At 38.0% G+C, this 15954-nt stretch overlaps 1 protein-coding gene across 1 annotated transcript in view; it reads right to left on the bottom strand.

Moving 5' to 3' along the window:
* CYSLTR1 (cysteinyl leukotriene receptor 1) overlaps positions 1-12144 on the bottom strand; it is a 31486-nt gene extending 19342 nt beyond the window's left edge. The window contains exon 1 of the mRNA XM_066249042.1: positions 11730-12144. The gene's annotated coding sequence lies outside the window, so the exon portion shown is untranslated. The remainder of the gene's footprint in view (positions 1-11729) is intronic.
* Positions 12145-15954: the final 3810 nt, after the last annotated feature.

The following is a 15954-nucleotide window of genomic DNA, read 5'->3' as shown; positions in this document are numbered from 1 at the left end:
AGAGGAAAAGAAGACAGAGGGAAAGGGGATGATAGGAGGGGATAAACCTGAAAGGAAGGGGGGAGGGCGCTATGGGGAGGGGGGTAAAGGAGATGTTGAGGGAAATACAGGGAGGAGGGATGCCTTCGGTGCAACACTAGAATCTATATAAACACAATAAATTAAAATCAATAAAAAAACCTGGTATCAGAAATAAACCCACACATATATGAGCAAATAATTTTTGACAAAGGAGCCAAAACATACAATGGAGGAAAAAAAGCCTTTTCAATAAATGGTGCTGGGAACATTGGAAAGCCGCATACAAAAGAGTGAAATTAGTGAAACTAGATTACAGTTTATCCCAATATACAAAAAATTAACTCAAAATGGATCAAAGACCTAAATATAAAATCTGAAACAACCAATTACATAAAAGAAAACATAGGTACTAAACTATGTACTTTATAGTCTTAGAGAAGATTTATGAATTTGACCCAAAAGACAAGGGAAGTAAAGGAAAAAATAAATGAATGGGACTATATATCAAACTAAAAAGCTTCTGTACAGCAAAAGAAACTATGAACAAAACAAAAAGGCAACCAAGCAAATAGGACAAGATACTTGCAAACAACAGCTCTGACAAGGGGTTAATATCCAAAATATATAAAGAAGTCATACAACTCAACATGAAACAATCAATCTAATTAAAAAATAAGCAAAGGATCTGAACAGACAATTCTCCCAACAGATTTATGAGAAGATGTACAGCTTCACTAGTTATTAGGGAAATGCAAATCAAAATTACCACAAGATACCACCTCATCCTTGTTAGTATGGCTGTTATCAATAAGACAGATAATAACAATTTTTGGAGAGGTTGTGGAGAAAAAGGAACCTTCATTCACTGCTGGTGGGAATGTAAACTGATATAGCCACTATAAAAAACAGTATAGAATGTCCTCAAAAAATTAAGAATAAAGTTACCATATGACTCAGCAACCCCTCTTCTGGATACCTACCTGAGAAATTTGAAAACATTTGCAAGAATATATGAACCCCTATGTTCACCGAAGCTTTATTCACAGTGACCAAGACATGGAAACAACCAGTGTCCTTTGATAGAGGATTGGATAAAGAAGACATGATACAAAAATACAATAGGATACTACTCAGCCATAAGAAAAGAGGGAAATACTGCCATTTGCGACAACATGAATAGACCTTGAGAATGTTGTGCAGAAAAACTTAAGAACCATAGGATTTCAATCATATGTGGGATGTAAAACTGAAAGCAACAAATGAACAAAAAAGAAAAGCAAACAAAAATTCATAGACACCTACAACAGTGTGGTGGTTCCCAGAGGAAAGGAGTATATGAAAGGGGAAAGGGGGTCAAATATATGGTGACAGAAGATGATTTGACTTTGGGCGGTGGGCACACAATGCAATATTGCAAATCATGTATGATAGAATTGTACACTTGAAACCTATATAATCTTATTAACCAATGTCACCCCAATAAATTTAATTTTAAAATACTCCAACAGAAGGGTATTGTCAGAAATCCTTGCCTTGAGTACAGGTGAAATCTGCAGGCTAAAATATAGCAACATGTGGAAACGCAGCTGAAGGTTTCCAGATAAAGGTAGAGTTTTGCAGTGTTGAAAGAAGCTCTTAAAAAGGCATATATGCCACTAAAAAAAGACCCCATGGGGAAAGAGCAGACCATCCAGTCTCCCTTTAGTATGGAGGAGCAGACTGTACCTTGTTTCCTTGAATGTTACAGAAACAGTAATGTACATTCTTCTCAGGAATACGTATAGGTCTGAGACTTTGACAAATACCTCTCTAGATGTCTATTCTAAGTGAATAGAATTGAAAGCAGTCTATGCCTATATAAGTAAATGGCACATTAAAATTTAATTTAATTTAATTGAACATACCTTTTCACCTTTTCTGGTTTTTATTACATGATTAACAGCTCATTGTTCTGTCATAAATAGAATAAAATGAAATGTCTGCTGAACCTTGTTTAAGTTACCTCAAGCTATCAAATATTCAGTTAGCTTCAAACTTACTGAGGTTAAAAATGAAATTTTTAGCCCTGGCCGGTTGGCTCAGCGGTAGAGCATTGGCCTGGTGTGCGGGGGACCCGGGTTCGATTCCCGGCCAGGGCACATAGGAGAGGCGCCCATTTGTTTCTCCACCCCCACCCCCTCCTTACTCTCTGTCTCTCTCTTCCCCTCCCGCAGCCAAGGCTCCATTGGAGCAAAGATGGCCCGGGCGCTGGGGATGGCTCCTTGGCCTCTGCCCCAGGCGATAGAGTGGTTCTGGTCGCGAAGCGACGCCCGGAGGGGCAGAGCATCGCCCCCTGGTGGGCAGAGCATCGAACCTGGTGGGCGTGCCGGGTGGATCCCGGTCGGGCGCATGCGGGAGTCTGACTGACTGTCTCTCTCCGTTTCCAGCTTAAAAAAAAAATGAAATTTTTAAAGGATAAGTCTAAAAACTAAATCACTAAGTTTAACTTTTATATCTAGAAAGATATCAGTAAAGATACAATATCAGTTTATATTAAGTGCTAAGAAATGTTAAAAAGTAATTAAGTTGGTTTTGTAAACAGAAGAGCTAGCTCATCAACCTGATTTAAAACTTTAAATTCTCTACTTCATAACATACTCAATAATAAAGCAAAAAAAAGAAGGTATAACTATAGAATTTACTACTTTATCCCCAATATTATACTATCTTGATCCACTCAGAATATTTTGAAGCCTTTTTTTATTTCTATTTATGTCCTGGGCTTACCTCTTCTTATCTGAAGTTCTTTATGGCAAGTAGCTTGTTTCACTCACCTTCATGTTCTCAGTAAGCTTAGCTACGAGTTTGAGAAATGGTAAGCCCTCAAAGGTGTTACTGACTGGCATTGAATTGGACAAGCTTATACTTGAGAATGATAATTCATCTGTGTTATTCTGGTACTGATATGATTGTATTTCACAAGGCTGACCTTGACTTTCCACTGTTAATAATATCTGTGATAACAGACAAAGAAACAGAATCATTATTTTATGCAGATGTTTCAAACTGGTGGGTGAGGGTTACAACTCTAAATGATTTTGGAAAATTAAATAAATTGGAGGATGTAACGAAGATGAACTCTCAATAAATTTGTTAAATGCCAGGTCAGGAAATACACTGTTTTGTTGTACGTACAGCTAAAATGAAAGAAAGAGAAAAAAGAAAGGAGGAGAGTATGGGAAAGAGGAAGGAAAAAAAGAACAAATAAACTAGGTATAAGTGTTGAAAGCAAGTTTCAACTTGTTCATAAATTAGCAGTGAGAAGGTAGTCTTGACTGAGCACTGCCTTGATAATACTTCCACCTCAGAATCTCCATATTGGCTATAGGACAAAGTATAAATTTAATCATACTAGTCTATACTAAATTACTTCTCTGAATCCTTTCTATTACTGTAAATCTGTTAGCATAGTATCAAATTTGCTTCTCTGAACAATATTCAAGTTTTTGGCGATACCTGGTAACTCTTTACAACACAAAATGTTGGGACAAAAAGTAACTAAGTACTGTCCTAGTGCTCAGGTTTTCATGAAGATTTGAGACTAGACATGATCACCGAGTGAGTCATATGAGAAGGTTGAGAGATATGTTTCTATACAACTGTTAGGTGGACAATACAGTAAAAAGGAAGTATGTGCCAGGATACTGAAAACAATTTTAAAATAGTGGTACTCCATTGAAAGAAGCTTTCAGAAGTAGCTATAAAATCTCTGTTTTGGATTGAATGTCCTAATTTTATATAATGTCAGAGCCAGAAGAAAACTTAGAAGATATCTAATCCAGCCCCACCCCCTTCATGACCCAGAAAGTACACACAGAATTAGTGGCAGAGCCAGGATGCCTGATTCACATCCAGTGTTATTTTCATTACACCACATTATTAAGTTTCAGATTCTACGAGACCTGTCACTAAGCACTGATGTAAGACATACTCACATACTGGTACCAATCATGAAAGTTGAATAAACTGTATGTAAAAGACTACACAATAAACCAAGAAATGGTGCATTATTTTGTTCTTTCTTTGGTAATAATATGGAAGTACTATTTACTGAACATTAGAAATTCTAGGTTTCATATTAATTTTCTTGTTTCTCTTCTGTTGAGTTGGTCCTTATCACATATACCGAATTATTCATCTTAAAGCACAGTGGTGATCTTATCACTTCCCTTTCAAAGGTCTCCAATGACTTATTAAGTTGAAAACATTGTTCAAAACTGCAATGATATTCTATTTTAACCTTATAGAGTCACTTTCCATGGTTTATGAGTTATTTCAATAGTGTTTAGAAGCATGGGTATAAGAAAGAAAAAATGCAAATGCTTAAATTGATTTAAGGTTGGAGGGGTGTCATAGAGCAAATGTTATAGAAGTACAATGGGATAAAGAAAGCTGAGAATGCTACCTAAAGAATGATTAAAAGTAAAACCATGAAGAAGTTTAGCAGATTAGGAGAAAAGGGATGGACCAGGAGACTGGAAGATTCATTGAGATTTAAGAACTGGTGTACTAACAATAAGGGAATGAAAGAACCAAAAGTCTAGGAGCTTACAGTCAGAGTATGTACACTGGGGTTTAAGTTTGCTGATAAATAAAGCCTCAAGAATGACCATGGAATGACTAACCAAGGTAGAATGTAAATGAATATTTTTCCAGTTAAGGTGATAAAAAAAAAAGTGAACTCAGTTTAGTGGTTGTTCACACGGAAGATGAAATTACCAGGATTTGGGGCAGAAAGGAAGACTGCAAGCCAAATGCCAAAATATTCAGTGAATTAGAGAAAAATATGTCTGAGGTCAATAGATGATGACATTAATAAGGAAGATTATAGGGAGGCATAGATGAATGGCTTTTGCATTATGGCAAAAGAGTAATGTTTTAAAAAGTGACACTAGGGATCTAGAAGACAAAGAGTAGACTCTTTAGGTCTCACCGTACATGAAACATAGAAAAAGAAGCAACTTATTTTTTGTGTGTTTAGCAAACACTTTCTTTCAGTTACAGTTGACATTTGGTATTATATTAGTTTCAGGTATACAAGATAGTGGTTAGACCTTTATATAAATTACAAAGTGATTCCCCCATAAATCTAGTACCCCCTTGGCACCAGTTATTACAGTATTATTGACTATATTCCCCTTACTGTACTTTACATCCCTGTGACTATTTTATAATTGTCCATTTGTACTTCTTAATCCCTTCACATTTTATACCCCTCCAACCCTCCTTTCCTCTGGCAAAAATCATTTTTTCAAGCAGTCTACTTTTGATGGGGAAGACAAAGTTTCTCTTAAGGCAAGGAGGTGGTGAGAAAATTATTTGAAAAGGTTTAGGATGTAGGAGAACTTACTTATAATAGAAAGAGGGTTCCAGAGAGTGAAGAGAAAAAAAGGTTAGTAGAAAGGTAAGATGAGTAAGGAAGAACTAGGACAGAGGAAGTACAAGGTTTTCTCACGATGTTAGAACCTTGAAAAACAATTGACCACAGAGGTCAGTGGTTCAACTACAGAACTCCATTTTTATTTTATTTTATTTTATTATTATTTTTTAGAGAGAAAGAGAGAAAAAAGGACAGACAGGAAGGGAGAGAGAGGAGAAGCATCAATTGGCAGTTGCAGCACTTTAGTTGTTCTTTGCTTTCTCATATGTGCTCAGACCGGGGGGCTCCAGCCAAGCCAGTGACACCTTGCTCAAGCCAGTGAACTTGGGGTTCAAGTCAGTGACCTTTGGGCTCAAGCCAGCGACCATGGGGTCATGTCTATGATTCCACACTTAAGCCGGCGACACTGTACACAAGCTGGTGAGCTCATATTCAAGCCAGTGACCTCAGAGTTTTGAATCTGGTTCCCCAGCATGCCAGGCTGATACTTTATCCACTGCGCCACTGTCTGGTCAGGCTAGAATTCAGTTTTATGTATCTTCTTACTTTGTGTTTCTATTTCTTTTTCTTTTTCTTTTTTAATTAATTAATTTTTTACAGAGACAGAGAGTGAGTCAGAGAGAGGGATAGACAGGGACAGACAGACAGGAATGAAGAGAGATGAGAAACATCAATCATTAGTTTTTCATTGCGTGTTGCAACACCTCAGTCTTTCATTGATTGCTTTCTCATACGTGCCTTGACCGCGGGCCTTCAGCAGACCGAGCAACCCCTTGCTGGAGCCAGCGACCTTGGGTTCAAGCTGGTGGGCTTTTGCTCAAACCAGATGAGACTGCGCTCAAGCTGGCGACCTCGGGGTCTCGAACCTGGGCCCTCTGCGTCCCAATCCAACGCTCTATCCACTGTGCCACTGCCTGGTCAGGCTTTTAAAAGCTTTTTTAAAATTCATTTTAGAGAGGAGAGGGAGAGAGAGAGAGAGAGAGAGAGAGAGAGGAGAGACAGACAGAGAGAAGGGGGGAAGGAGCTGGAAGCATCAACTCCCATATGTGCCTTCACCAGGCAAGCCCAGGGTTTCGAACTGGCGACCTCAGCATTTCCAGGTCGACGCTTTATCCACTGCACCACCACAGGTCAGGCTGTTTCTATTTCTTTTTACTTTTTTCTTAGAGTAATATCTGTATTTATCTAATCTCTACTACTAAATTATAAACTTATTAAAGACAAAAGCTGAATCTAATTAATATGAATAGTTTTTGTAGAACCTGGCAAGGAGCATTAAGCTTGGTGTCCAGTAAATGTGTAAAACCAGACTAAATTATTTCAGAATTGCTTTATTAAGGCATATGATATCTATAGTTCTTTTATTATATTGCTTTTTAATTTTTCCTTTGGTGTAACTTTTGAAACAGTAACAGAGTTTTTTTGAGAACATCTTACCAAAGCAAAAAAGGCACACCTTTGTATGAAAGCTAAATTTTAAATTGCTTGTTTCTTATTCAGCTAAAGTGATATGCAAGTATGGCAGCAGAGTTATGATTTACTGTGGATCAGCTGAAAGTGGGTCCAGTAGGATCAACTAGATTTCAAGTTCTTTGAAAACAGTGATTATATGTTCATGTTTTCTTTTTTACTATACTTTTCCATGTTTCCTCTAGAGTGGTTAGCATTGTGCTCTGCATATCAGGAATGTAACGAATGAGTAGTGAAATTCTATGCCATTCTCTCTCTTTCTCTTTGAATTTATTGGGATGACATTTGTTGGCAAAACCATAAAGGTTTCAAGTGTACAGATCAACATAATGCCTTCTGCACATAAGAGAATATTATTGACGCATGTCAGTAAAGTGTGCCCTTTGTTATTTTAAAAATAGATGCCCGTTTGAGCCAGAAGTGATCTTTGAGATCCTGTTCCCATGGAATTTTGCATGTGAAAAAACTGAAACCTGGGGATGATAGTAGAGTGGTGTTGACTTGCTCAATAGCACACAGCTAGGAACAGGGTTGGAAGTAGAACCCAGGCATTTCAGTTATCAGTCCACTTGTGCTACCATAGTGCTGCCCTAATAACAGCTCTTCCTTTTGATTTCCCTTCATCAATGACAGATTTTTTAGACAGTAAATTGGAGTTGTTAGTGCAACCAAAATCTGTGACATGCAAATGTTTGATATATAGTTTTTTTTGCTTCTTTATTTCCCTTCAAGAATCTATCAATTTCCATGGCATTAAAAGATCACTTTCATGTGAATGACTCAAAATCTTTGTCTTAGTCACAAAATACTCATGTAAACTTGAGTCTCTCATTTTTAAATGCCTATTATATTGCTTTTCTTGGATCACATGTCTTGTTCTCAGTTTCAAATACTTATAGATAAATAAGCTTTTCCCTCCAAAATCAACTTCTTCAACTGATTTTTCTTTTCTTGTTTTCATGGATACGAACAATCTTCCAGTCACTCATGCAGATCTTCCTCTTCTAATTGAGCAACTTTGGAAGAGTGACTGTGATAATAGGTGCTTTTGAGTAATAAATAATTTAACTCCCCAGAGTAGGGGCATCTAAGGTGTTAAGGGAAGATCATGTTTTTTAGTGTGGAAATGCAGGCGCTATTGTGCAATGATCTAGATAATAGTATAAAGTGGAAGTGAAATGTGGACACCTCTAAGAAGATAGAGTCTATTAAAAAAGTGAAAAATCAGAGTATAGTGGACCATACCTTGTGAATGGACAACTTACAAATCATTGAAGAAGAAAAGAACAGGGGTGGGCAGATAAATCCACACATTTAAGATGAAACAACAGCCAGAGAGCTTAACACACACACACACAAAAAGAAGGAAGGCAAAAGTGGTCTGGCTGATGAAGAGTTCAAAAGTTGTCTAGGCCAAAGATTGACGAGAACCTAAAGACCCTGACAGTAAGGTCTGAGTGAAGCTGACAATGGGTGTTTTTGAATTCAGTCACAGGAGAGACTGAAAGATCAAATTAGTATTTGGATGTAGGTTTATGACTCTATTAAGTTAAATGACTCCCCAAGACTTCCTTTATCTTTCTAGTAAATGTTAGCATGCACCGGATGGTCTACGTGTGTTGGAAGACTGCCAACAGGGTTGGTGTGATGAAGGCAGGGCCAAGGCAGAAGAGGAAGTGAGGGAAGTTGCAACTCAGGTCTCAGCTTTCTAAGGCACATACTTCTTCCACTTATACTGAGCAGTGGCAAGATGCAGGAAACTTAATTTTCATGAGGGTGCAGCTCAGTGGGGCCCTACTTTTATTTGGTCAACTCTCTAATGCCCTTTTTCCCCTATTCTCTGTGTATCTTATTATTGTCAAATGAAAAAAGTTAGTTGTGGTGTTTATCCTATAAGGCTGAGCTTAGGGAGGTGAGGGACAATGCCCCACTCCCCAGCTTTATTGGGGTATAATTGATGAATACAATTTTAAGATATTTAAACTGTACAACATAATGATTTGATACACGTCTGTTGTGAAGGGATTCTCTCCAAGTTAATTTACTGGGACAATATTTTATTTTATTTTATTTTTTTGATACAGCAGTTATTTGCTGGATGGATACATGAATGGAGATTCAGGAAATATGAGTATTTTTTAAACTATAAAGCACTATACAAATGTAAATTTTTATGGTTCTCTTTTCTGCTCATACTAAGCTGACACTATCTTTGACCACCACATTCTACACTTGCATCTCTATTTTTTGAACCTGTATTATGTTTATTGTTTATACTGACAGTATGGAAGTCAGCATTATAATATCTTGTATGTATTTTTTGATGTGTAAGAATCTTGTCTCCCTAAGTAGATTGTGAACTACCCTAGGACAGAGAGAAAAAATCTTTTTTCTTCTTAAGCCCTGTGAACCCAAAGCCTAGCCTCTCACAGTGTTTCACGCGTAGAAAAAAGATGCAATAACTGTTAATTGAATGATTGGTATTGACTGACTGAAGCAAAGCTATACATCCGTCATGGATTTTCAATCTGTAAACAACCAGACTTGTACTAATGATCCCAGGGGCTTTCATCCATGAAATAAAAGGTCTTGGGGAAAGGAGCAGAGAGGCCTGTCATCACTGTAGCCTTACTATCACAATAAATAAATTTTTATCTGGCATTTTCAGGGACATGCTTAGCAACATTCTCACTGGTATTGGAAACTACAGGGGAGTTAATACTGCATTGCTGATAGTTCTAACACATTTCTTCTCTAGTAGCTCATTCATACTTAAAAGGAGTACATCACACTCATCAAATTGGGCCACTCTCTTTTCAGTTTAGTTAATAATGTCCTATCTTTATTTCTATCCCAAATTACTTCTTTTTAGGAATAATAGTAGCACCACTACCCAAATATCACATGTTCAATATTTCAGAGATGTCTCTGGCTTATTTTGTTCCTATGCTGCCAGTATCTCATCACTTACTAACTTTCATCTATTCCTTTTAAAGGTCTCTTGAGTTCCCCTAAAATCCATTTCCACTGCCATCAACCTAACTGAGAGCCTCATTAAATTCTACTCGTTAAGTGGTTTCCCATCTCCAGTTCTCCAGTTTTTTCCAAATGTAGTCAGGACTATGAAACTCTGTCAGGTTCATCTCCTCAAAATGCTTTCATTAGTTATTCTAAGTTTTCTGATAAGATTTCCGATTAAAAAGTGCCTGGAATTTAATGTCTAAAAATCTTGTCTGAAATTTCTATCCAAATTAATTTTCTGTTATTCCTCAACTCAATCCCTTTATGTAGCCAGATCAGGCTCCTTGGTGTACCCTGCAGGCACACCTGTAACTTTCCCAAGAGCAAGAATTGCCACTTACCTTGCTTTGTGTCACATACTGTATTGAGCTCAATTAACAGTTGTTTAACTGGATTACAATGTATTTGAGAGATTTTTAATAAAAAACATGGGAAATAACAAAAGAGATCAAAGTAGTGGTCCACAAAGAGCTATGTTATTTGAAAGATTATGATAGTTATCCTCCATGGCATTAAAATCACAAGATTGGATATGTACCTTAAGGATCACTGCTGTTCCCTTATTATCACCCAAATGATGCAGTCAAGGCATCATTGTGTGTGATTTCCTGCACAATGGAAAATATCTTGATTTTTATCTCAGATAACTAGTTTCTAAGCACATCAAAAGTTTGATTAAAGAAGGAGGAAAAAGGTAGTAGAAAATGGAATGGATAGCTCTAGGTTAGGAAGATGCAGAAATGCTGGACTCAGACTAGACTCAATCTGCAAACTTTCTTTACCGTTCTTTTTGGGTTCACTGGCTCCCAGGCTGATTTATTTATTTGTAGGAACTGATGGGCATACAATGCAGTCCCAAGTCCAGGTTTAATTATATTTTCTTTTGAATAATCACCTGGTAAATGTACAGTGTCATGGTTTCCCCTCTAGATTTCGAAATAATCAGAGAACTGGAAAGCAGAACAACTGAATTCAAAATTCAAGAATTTTTCTTTTTATAGCTATAGATGGAACCACAAAACCATTTTTTTTTTACCCTTGAAAACAGCTTCTTTGCTGCTAAATAGAGAAGAATGCACCAGGTCAACAATTTTGATTAAAATGTATGAAGTGTTAGCTCTGTGCAAACCTGGTCTATGTCAGATATGTCTAAAATGCTAAATAGATCATGAAATTTCTTTGTATTTGTTTATAGTTCGGAAAGCTTTCTATTTGCAGTTTATAGTCATAACTTGCCAAATTCTAGTTGTGTGGTGTGTTTGCAGAATATTTCTTAATCTCTCTATTTCCTTATTTGCAAAACAGGGATAGCAACATTTACCCTGTCTAAATTGCAGGATATTGAGAGATTCAAGTGGGATAATGAACATAAAACTACCTTATGAAAATACCAGATAATTCTTCACCGGTTTACCTTTAGCAGTCACTATACATTTTTTTTCAATATTGAAGGCAATTGCCACTACAGATTAGAGAAACCCGTTAAGCCCTTAAAATAGAATTTTAAAATATGTTGTACATTTTTGACTAAATTTCAAAGATGCTAGAGGCTGGGGAATGTCCCCTTTGTATTTTGCCACATTGAGCCCCTACCTAGTAGAAGCACAAGCAATACTTTTTGACAGACTGATTAGAAGATCACATTTCTGACCAATAAATAAAGCAGAAAGAACTGATACTGGCAGCCTAATTTAAAGCAGGTAGGGCAGATCCCAAAACTCTCAGGAATTTGCTAAAATCGGCAGAATTTTACTACATACAGTTCTGGTCCTATCATTAAAACACTGAATCTTCTTACCTGCTATGTTCAAGGCTGACACTTTAGGGTCCTGTTGCATTCAGTCTCAGAAGCAAGTTCCAAGTCTTCAGTAAATCCAATCTACCAGTTTCTTGGAGAGCTAAGCCGTTATTGATGGTCTTCACTGTGAATCTAAATAATTTGGAAGTCCTGAAAGCACACTTCATTCACAGGGCGCCTGCTCTTTAGGCAAGCTTCTTTGAAAAGACTGGCTTCTGCTGTTTTTAAGAGCAGAGAGTTTAGGGCGCATGCTAGACAATGTATACAGATTCTTCTTCCTCTTTCAGATTAATCTTCAAACGGTTTAAAAGCATACCTAAATTTGGCTTCTCTGGTGCTGAATGGGGTGAGGGGAAGGCAGAGGGAGTGAGAAAAAATAGAAACTGGAGACTTGCAAGTTATTGTGTGTGAATGAGCTTTTATCCTTAGCTCTAGCAACAGAAGCCTCAGGAAATCACACAGCTGCTCTGAGATGGGAAGCAGGAAGGAGTACACTCTGTCAAGCTTAGTTCTCTCTGATATTTTTGACTTGGGAGTGGTTAGATTATTTGTAGGCGAAGAAAGATAATCTTACCATATAGACTAATCTAACTGACATTATGTGAAATGATTTAAGGCAAGATAAATTTATTCATATTCTCTCTCTCTCTCTCACTTAATTATGCTTGTGGCTCTATCTACACTCCCAAAAGGCTTTTCCTTTCTGGTGCCTTACATTCTGGAAAATAATTACTTTAGTTTGAGCTTGATTTTCTGAAATCCTCATGACAATACATTTGCCTCCACTGAATTAAGAATGGTTTGTTTTGGCCCTGGCCGGTTGGCTCAGTGGTAGAGCGTCCACCTGGTGTGCAGGAGTCCCGGTTTCGATTCCCAGCCAGGGCACACAGGAAAAGCGCCCATCTGCTTCTCCACCCCTCCCCCTCTCCTTCCTCTCTGTCTCTCTCTTCCCCTTCGGCAGCCAAGGCTCCACTGGAGCAAAGTTTGCCGGGGTGCTGAGGATGGCTCTGTGGCCTCTGCCTCAGGCGCTAGAATGGCTCTGATTGCGGCAGAGCGGTGCCCCAGGATGTGCAGAGCATCGCCCCCTGGTGGGCATGCCGGGTGGATCCTGGTCGGGCGCATGCAGAGTCTGACTGCCTCCCCGTTTTCAGCTTCAGAAAAATACAAAAAACCCACAAACAAACAAACAAACAAACAAACAAAAAGAATGGTTTGTTTTCTGTCCACTGAGAGTGGTCTGGAATGACTGGGCTTGCTGTCAGCAGTCCTGTGTTAGGAGTTTGGAAGCCAGGATAATGCTCTTGAACTTTGGCTAGGCTCTGGAGTATTGGAGCTATGGGATGCTCTGTCTGGCTTCTGGAGAATAAGGACATGACAATCTGACAATCTGTTATGTGCTAATTTAAGCTTGGTGTAGCTCCTTGATGTAGTGAACCAAATGAAGAGACCCTCATGAGAGTTGGTTACATAAATTACATGGACTTATATTATATAGGATGGTCTACAGGTAGATAAGTATATTTATGTTCATTTTAACACTTTAAAAACATGGCCCAATAACTAATAACTAATTTGGCTGTACTTAGTAAAATGTGAGCCCAGCAACAGTCCTATGGCTTGTTATGTGCTGCAGGGACAAAGCCATTTACTCAAATTTTGTATCTGTAGATATCAGAATTATCTCACAGCCAAACTGAGGCCAAAGCTCTAAGGCTTCTGAAATATTCATCTTTGTTCACAGAATTATTGGTTGTGGTGTTGATTGGGGGAAAAGGCCAACAAACCAAATTAAAAGGGTAGATAACATTTGAAGCCAAGACCAGACACTCTCATTATCCCTGGGGATAACTAAAGTTACATCATAGCTAGAATTTCTTCAACTAAATTTGGATCCCCAGATATCTAGGGGAAAGTTCATAAGAGAGATAGTAAGTAAACTATCACTTCCTCTCCAATCTGGACTGTTATATCCATCTTGAGCTATGTGGAGTGGTAGTTCATGCTCAGGTAAGGAAGAAAAGAATAAGGGGCTAGATTTTCGACTTTCAAGATGGTACCACAACAGCTGTGGCAAGAGGAGATACCCTGTGTTGCTTCTGTGTCCTTCCCTATTCATTTTCTTCTTTAGTTCCTTTTCTGCTTTCTGAGTGATCGGAAGGGCAGTACTCCACTTACCCAAATTAGGTCTGCCTCATACAGCTACATCAGTTTATATCATGTGTACTGACAGCAGGTTTAAAATTTTTCCTTTCCTGCCTGACCAGGTGGTGGTACAGTGGATAGAGCATTGGAGTGGGATGCAGGGGACCCAGGTTCAAAACCCCGAGGTTGCCAGCTTGAGCGCAAACTCACTAGTTTGAGCGCAGGCTCATCAGCTTGATCATGGGGTCTCTGGCTTGAGCATGGGATCATAGACGTGACCCCATGGTCGCTGGCTTGAGCCCAAGGTTGCTAGCTTGAGCAAGGGGTCACTCGCTCTGCTGTAGCCCCTCAGTCAAGGCATATGTGAGAAAGCAGTCACTGAACAACTAAGGAGCTGCAACCATAAATTGATGCTTTTCATCACTCTCCCTTCCTGTCTGTCTGTCCCTATCTTTTCCTCTCTCTCTCACTCTGTCTTTGTCACACACACACACACACACATACACACACACACACACACACACACACAAAATTCCTTTCCTAACCTCTTCTTCTTTTTTTTTCCTTTCTGTACATCTTCCTTACATATGTATTCTCACATTTTCTGTCATTTCAACAAATGGTGAAATGTCTAGATGGATACCTATCTGCTGCCATCTTTCCACTCTTTCTCATTTTCTCAGAATCTTTCAGGTCTTACTTTATGATTGTGTAGAGAATTCCAAGTAGGGAATGATGAGGGAGAGAGTGAATAACATGTAATTTGATAGGTACTGTCTTAGTGAAGTACAATTGGTATATAAAGTTAAAGGATTTTCATTCATACAATTTTCATAAATTACTATTAGTGGTGGAACTCATAGCTTACATAAACTCATAGAGCTGAAAAAGGGCCTTGAAAAATCATTTTGTTTTGGCGCTTTATTAAAATGAGGTCTTGCGTTATGACAGATCCCCAACTCATTGTGTTCTTAGCTGTTAGCTCATTGCCTTGTTTGGTTTGTCTAATAAATTGAATCCAACTATCTCATATAATAGATAAGGAGACAGGCCAGAAAGAGAGAGACTTTCTGAAGATGTATTTGTTTTACCACAGAATCAAGAAGAATTATTTTTTTTCTTCTAGACCTGAAAATTTTCCACAATCAATATTGATGGCACTTTGGAAAGTTGGATAAAAAGTATTATTATAATCATAGCCTAGTCCTATACACACATGTACATTCATTCACATAGACTGGTATTGCCTGGATTCACCTTTAGTTCCAGCTGATAAAAACCAGAGGCAATGAAACATATCAGTCTAGCTGTGGAAATATGGCTCTCGCCACTTTCACTCTTCCTGGTCCAGGTCTTACTCAGTGGGGTATAATGCAACACTGGATTACCATTTCTTGTGAGGCAAACATGCTTTACTTGATAATTCTGGATGAGTTTGAATGAACTCTGTTGAACAGGGTAACTACTCTACCTATGAGAAGGGATGCAGATCCTTTAAGCCAACATGTCTTCATTATTTTGTGTTGTCCAGTGGAATAGCCACTATCTGGATGTGGTTATTTAAACTTAAATATAAGTGAACTAATTTAAATTAAATTAAAAATTCTATAGTATATTTACACAATGGATACTATGTGGTTGTAAAAAAGAAGTCTTACCTTATGTGACAGCATGGATGGACTGGGAGACTAAGCCAGGTGAAGAAAGACAATGACATATGATTTCACATGTATGTGGGATCTAATAAACAAAATAAACTAAAAAATAGAAACAGACTCATAGATATAGAGAACAGACTGACAGCTGTCAAAGGGGGAAGAGTTAGGGGTAGGAGAAAAAGGTGAAATGATTAAGCAAAAAACCCCAAAAAACAAAAAAAATGCAACAACACAAAAAAACAACCCCTCTCCCCACAAAACTTTATAGACACAGACAACAATATTGCAATTTCCAGAGGTAAAGGTTAAGGGTAGGTCAAAGAGGGTAACGGGGGATAAATGGTGATGGAAGGAGACTTGACTTGGGATGGTACACACATAGTACAACATACAGATGATGAATTATAGAATTGTACACCTGAAAC

Source organism: Saccopteryx bilineata, chromosome X (assembly GCF_036850765.1).
Source record: "Saccopteryx bilineata isolate mSacBil1 chromosome X, mSacBil1_pri_phased_curated, whole genome shotgun sequence".
NCBI classification, from domain to species: Eukaryota; Metazoa; Chordata; class Mammalia; order Chiroptera; family Emballonuridae; genus Saccopteryx; species Saccopteryx bilineata.
This window is presented reverse-complemented; position numbering and strand designations above follow the sequence as displayed.